Genomic DNA, 7,382 nt, shown 5'->3' with positions numbered 1-7,382 from the left:
TCTAAAAATATAAATAGCATATGTTTACACAAAATATTTTGAACGAGTTAACAGTTTTTAAAATAGTGATTAGCACCTAATGTAATTAATCCTATCGTCATTGTTGTTAAAAGGCATTTATTAATACATAAACCAATAAAACTGAAAGAAGAAATTAACGTGCTATAAAAATGGCAAACCTGTTCAGATATTTTAGCTGACAGTTTGAAATGATTGGAAGTTACTCGGAAAAGCTCAAATAACACGTCATCCAATAAAACTGAAGGAAGCGATTAACGTGCTATATAAAAATGACAAACTTATTCAGATATTTCAACTTATAATTTCAGATGATTGGAAACATTTAAACACGTTTTATGTTCACAACACCTACATTTTAGTATTTTTGACCCCCTCCCCTTTATTATATTTTGTATTAAAAGCAAGCGTGCTGAAAACATAATTTGGTCTTACATCAAGCGATAAAATTCTGAATTATCAAAAGTTACATGGAAAAATTGTAGATAAAAATGTTCAGTGGAGGATGATCGATGAAAAGGATATAACATGAAATCTTTGATTTAACAAAAGATAAATTCTCAGAAAATTTATGAAACGTTGATATAAGGGCATGAATAAAATGAATACTTCTTTAGTAATAAATCGATCATTTCATAGAGGGAAGTGGAGATTGTAAGAGCGATGCAAGCTTAGAGTGACAGTCGACCTTATGCGGTGAATAAAACATCGAACGTCTGCAGTCTTTAGTAATTTACGAACGCGAATTCCCTCCACGGCTAATAATTGACGAATTGAATAAAGGAAAAATCCCCGCACATTCCTTCATCTAACAGGTTCCTGATCTAATTGCTTCAACATTTTAAACATTTTAGTATCTTTAATCAAACTGCATATAAATTATTTTAAGGATATATATATATATTTTCTTTTTGCGCAATTTATACACTTTTAATTCTCTTAATTAAAGTATATATATATATATATATTTCACCTTTACAGTTCCGGGAAGCTCAAAAGAACAAAACTTAAAGATACAAAAAACCACTGAGAAACCAATAAGTAAGAGGAAAAGATCGGTAAGTCAAACGCATGTACATTACTGAATTTTTTTTTCTTTGGCATGAATTTTTAAAAGATTGTTGATTAATACTTGTCTTTAATTGATTGCAATAAAACTAGAATCACAAATTTACGTTGTAACGTCGGCGAACAGATTTTTTCTTTTTTAGGCAAGGAAAATAAGAATTACTTTATACACAAGTAATAAATAATATCTTAATTTAATAACCCGGACCATAACTAAAGGTGATCTAACCTTGTTGCCGTCTATTATCATCTAGATGAAATTATTTCATAAGTGTAATTTTTGGGGAGTAAAAGAAATGTCAAACTAATTCTAGTAAAGATCTAAAATGTTTGAGACTTTTGAACACTTTATTTTATAAAATATGCCGAATCGACGTCATCACGGGAGCGGAAAATCGGAGAACATTTAATTAATTTATTTTTTGAATTCAGATTTACAGTGCACGGGAGACGTTGTGCATGGTCATCGGAGATAGATTCAATGATCCTTCAAGACTTAATTGCACTAATTAGTGAAAGTAGAAAGTCTGGTGAAAGGAAATTTTAACTAGTTGTCTTCAATAAGTTGTAGCTTGGGACCGCGATAACCATACAGGCACACGAATACGTGATGGTAATAGAGAGCAGACATTCTCAAAATTCGTCACGAATGCGAAAACTTAATGAAAATTTACATGGCATGAATAGTAATTTTTTCTACATCGAACTCGGTCTAATTTTCTTCCGGTCGAAATTGATCAAAAGGAAATTAGGTGCATTGGAAATTCACGCAGATAATTAATTAGGTGCTCTCAGAGGTGCATGGGTTGCTTCGCTGTTTACTGAGAGGTTATGGCACCCAATTTATCGAAGGTAGCGATCATGAAAGACTGGGCATGAAGAATAAACCGAAAATGGAATGGTGTGAATTGCCATCACTTGAAAAGATCCATAATTCTTTTAAAGCAGTGATACTATCAAATATAAGCAGTGCGGACAATTAAATGTAATTAATGCAACAGTATTAACATTCCTTCTTTACTGTGGTAAAATTTAGTAATGTATTAAATCACAAGAGCCGAAATTAAATGCCTCCAGAACTACTTGCCTTATTGGGACTTTAAAAATGTAGTGGTCAAATAGAATTTCGATAATGAACTTTTTATGAAGCACAAAATCAGTTCCATAACTGAATATATAAACTTTACTTTCTTCTAAGTGCTGATGAATACTGTTTGAGGTATTTGAACTCTCAGATACATTTTAGTAGCACTTATCAAGGGAGCAATTTGTGATGCAAGACACAATAGTTTCAACTTGTTACCCGAATATTTTCGAGTATTAACATTTTTTGACAATTTATATAACATATTTAATTTGTGTTTCACGCAAAAATATGATTAATTATTAATTCATTTTTTTAAGGTTAAACCGAAAAAATCTCCAGAAAGAAAGAAATTGCCGCGCCGACTAACTGATATGTACAACAGGTAACTGATATTGTTAAAATATTTTAATATTTTGGTATATTTTATTTATTGCTGACATATATTATATTGATGTTGCATATATTATATTAATAATTCGATGATGTGTTACTCAACATGAAATGAAACATGCATGCATATTCAAATTTTGGAATGCATAACACCTTTTCCTCCAACGAAAATAAGAAATGCGTTATCTTCTTTGCAGTTGCCACATATCGGATAATATTTTTCTGATTTTTGATGTTTTATTCTGTTTCATACAACTATAATCATTAATTGTTGCTTGTCTCTCTTAATATAATGTTAGATAAGGTTTATTATCAAAAAATTCAAACCTTAAAAACCGATTACTTTTAGCATATTTCTTTTCAAATTAAAAATTTCGCAACAAGCATGGCACAGAATCCATGGCTGTTACTAAATGAAAAACCCACTTTATGCTTATCTGTATAAATAGTAAAATTATGGGCTCCAAATTGTAGGATTCTCATCTACAGAAGGTGTTTACACATATTTAGATCTGTTTTTGTTTCATATTATTAATGTTTAAATTGGAAGAACATTTTTTAAAATGTTCAATTTGATAGTCATTTTTTATTCTGACACTTTGAATGTCATTGCAATATAGAAGTGGAATTTCGGAGTTAAATATCGCACTTAAAACTTTTTCTTGACAATACAAGAAGCGAATTTTAACATTTTTCTCCACTCTGCTTGTTTCTAATTTTGCATTGTTAGAAACCTGTGCCATAATCATAAATCCCTTGCTGAAATTTTTTTTTCGTTAATGGAGCCAGGTTGATACATTCTGTTTCTTCATTTACAATTCTATAAAAAGATGTTTTTTTGCTGCAGCCGTTTAGTTAAGTCCTAGACTTAGTCAGAGATCGCGATGTATTTCCATTTATCTCCGGTAAAATAGTTTTCATACAGGGTTTTACTAATTTTTTTGCGTTGAGCAGTATACCTCAGCAAAAGGCGATAAAAGTTAATTTTTGTGCTCTTTTTTAAAATTGTAAATCATGACTTATTATTTTATTTATGCTTTCTTCAGATGTACTTAAAGATTTTGTAAACGGTATCTGCGATGGCGGAGTTTAACTGGTTACCATCGATTTTGTTTAATAAATATTTGAAGCAGTACTACTTTTTTCAAACTTTCGTTTGGAGCCTTCTTTTCATGTAGAAGTAGTGACTGACGATTCTTCCATTTTTTTTTAAATTAATAATATTACGTATTTTACTCACAATGATTTTAATACTAAGCATTTCACAGCATTTAATAATCATAGAATATGAATATTTCTCGTCGGAAAACTTAATAACCTAACCTTGAATTCAGAACATATTTATATTCGCATTTTCAAAGAAAAATAAATCTAAAAGTAGGAGACGATATTTCTCGTTTCAAATAATAATTTATAGTCAGAAATCTGTACTACCTAATATTCGCTTTTTAAAAATTTTCTTGTCCCATCGTTTAAAAAATGTGTAAATACCCACTATATTTTCTCTGATGAGGTGAACTATATCTACTTTCTCTTACTGACTCTATTTATTTTCATTCTCTGAGTAAGGCATGACGAGAATTTCAAAAGGCGTGAATCCCGCTACGCATACAATTCTGAGAAACACAAAGGTGGGAGAATTTAAGAATGTTAATGTAATCTCCATGTTTCATAATGCTCGTAGTAGAGCGAATAAGCACTTCTTTTCATCAGCGCATCAATCCTGGATTATCAAATAAGAAAAGTTGTCAAATTTCTCCGGGCTTCGTATAATTGGGGTAGGGGTCCCTGAAAATTTCGATATTTCCTGAGTATATTAGTTATATGTTTTCATTCAAATTACAAAGGCCATGCATTCGAAATGTTTTAACTTCAACTCAAGTAACGATTGAAATACTAAAACATTATTTAAAGTTTCTAATGAATTAGATTTTGCAAGTTTTATGTTGTGCTGTTTGGAAACATAAGAAACATTGCTTTATATTTTTAAATTGTTTGATTCCATTATTTAAAATAATTTAGATAGTGCTCAAAATTAGAATTTTACTATTTTCTTAAAAAGTTATTTTTATTTGAAATTTTGTATATGAGAAGTACTGAAACCAATTCTCTCAAAAGGGTCGTGTAATTAAATATTTCTTCAATTTATTACAAGTTTCTACATATAACTTTTTACAAAGATAATTTAGATTAATAAAAAATATTTAGGTTGGAAGTTCGAGATTGGAATAGGGTCCCTGTGATCTGTATTGTCTAAGGACAAGTAGAAGTTTTAATCTCTCCCCAAGCGCATGTTTCTTCATGGAGTCTCTTTTCTGACGAATTATATTTTTCAATATCTAGCGAATTCTATATATATATATATATATATATATATAATCTTGCTATTGCAAAATATTAATATGAAATGAACAATTTTGTTGAAATTGACATCTTTTTTTTTAAAAATTACTCCATTATTCTGTATTACAATTTGGACAATTAAAGCATTTCCTTTTGGAATGATTTTTTCTGCCTGGTTGTTGTTAGATTTTGGTTGCTGCACCGCGTCATACGTAATTCTGAAGATAAAAACTACTTAAACGGATTCTGTGCAAAGTTTTTTTCATTTGGATAGATCACAAAAGCAAACTATTTTTTCTATAAAAATTGATCAGTTAAACATAGTTATTTGCACTATTATCAGAGCCTGACTAAGGCAGGGGCATACGGGGCAGTTGCCCTAAGCCTCCACATCAGAAGGGTGCCCCCAAATCGAATACAAAGTTTATTTTACGTTTCCTTCTTTCATGTACTTTTTTTTCACAAAATATCAGTACAGTAAAAAATCTGTCAGTTTTATGTTAGCTTCTTCATTAATCCATATTTCATAGATTATTCTATACTTATGGATTTATTACGAAAATCTATACTTCGTAAATTTAGAAGGATCGGCCCAAATCAGTTTTAGGCCGTGGCCCCTATTAGGCTAAGTCGAACCCTGACTATCATAAATCATGTGAAAATACATAACTTTAAAGGAAAAATCAGTTTTTGTGAAAACGTATTTCATTATTTCTCCAAGAAAGTTGGGCAATTAGAGCACTTCTTTTGCTGTTGTTGTTGCTACACCATGCAATATGTAATTCTGAGCTGAGAATGACAACCTACATTAACGAATACTATACAAAATCGGAATTTTTTTAGAGGATACTAAATTTTTTGTATCGAAATTTATTATTGAATTCTACTTATTTTCATTATCATGAATCATGTGAGAAACAGTATTGCCGGTAGAGAAATCGGTCCAAATTTCTCGACTAAATGCAAATGTTTGCTTATCCACTCTACGTGTAGGTTCAGTTGAAAAGATGAAATATACCGAGTGTTTAAACAATGCTAAATTTTTCAAACTTGGATTCATAAACTTGGATTCATCACAGTACGTGTCAGAATTACACATGCTTAAATCTTTGTTATGGCGCTGAAAATGAGCTCAACTACTTTGTTTCACCATAGATTTTTAAAACGGAGCAATATGTTTACAGTATCGGGTTTGGAAAATTAGAATCTTTATGCGAAGGGGAATAAAGTTCTTCCATGTGAATGGTTTTAAAATACAAAGCAACTTTTTCTCTTTTATTTACCAGATTACCGATTCCAATTCGTCTAGTCGAGATAGAAAAAGAGGATTCACCTGGTAAGTGTTTTTGTCCTTTTTCTATACGTAATTCATTCTTTATATATATATATATATATGAAATGAAATTTAATATATTTTTTTAATTATTTAAACATAAATTTAAAACTTATTTTTGATCTTCTTCATAGGACAACCGCCAAGAAAAAGATTCGTGAAACAATTTATAAATTTTCCAGGTTTGTTGATATTTTTTAAAACAATTCAGATGATTCGAAATTATTACTAAAGTTAAAATTTTATTGGAATTAATTTTTCTGATTTAAAATTTAGTGACTGCTCATATTAAAAATATTAAATCACTGCTGATGAGAAAATATAAAATTTTGAAATCTCTTAATAACAATAAATTATCTATTCAAAATGTAAATGATGGAATCCATCACGTTATATGCAGTGTCTGAAAATGGACAATAATTATTTGTATGTTTATTGTTTGCAAATATATTTATTTTCCTATGAATTATATAGAATTTCTATCAAGGATTTATCCAACCTAAATAAATAGATTTTTTTTTTAGAATTTAGCAACATATTTACTTAAAGTTATTTAAATGATTAGCAATATCCACAGGAAATTGCTGGAGAAATGATACTTGAAACAATAATCCTCATTTGGCTTCTTGCTACATCTGTGTTATGCAGATATGTGACATGCTAGGTCATTAATCATCTAGTCGAGAAAGAAGTTAAACGAAATATTAAATAATACATTCCAGAATTAAAGTTTAAAATTCGGAATTCGAAGTGTATTGAGTCCCATTAGAATTACCTCCGAGGCAAATTTCATATATTTAAACTTGAAAAAATTCCCCTGGACACCGCTTTCGAATTGACTTTTATAAACAAAGTTTTTTCGTTTCTTGTGATATACATGATGGTGCTTATCTTTCGCTTATTAGTTTGTGTACCTCGCACTTCTACGATTTAAAAATTAGTATTAAAATTATAGGATTATAAAAAAATTAGTATTTTCTTTTTGTCAATATCTTTTTAAAAGCATTTTTTAAAGATATATATATATATTTTTTTTTACAATTACGGAGGTCGGATTTCTTTTCCACCTCTGATAAACCATGAAAAAGTATAGAATAAGATGAAAGGAATTGCAAAATTTTGTATACAGTCACATTTATTATT

This window comes from Argiope bruennichi, chromosome X1 (genome assembly GCF_947563725.1).
Source record: "Argiope bruennichi chromosome X1, qqArgBrue1.1, whole genome shotgun sequence".
Taxonomy (NCBI): Eukaryota; Metazoa; Arthropoda; class Arachnida; order Araneae; family Araneidae; genus Argiope; species Argiope bruennichi.
Note: the sequence above shows the minus strand (reverse complement) of the source record.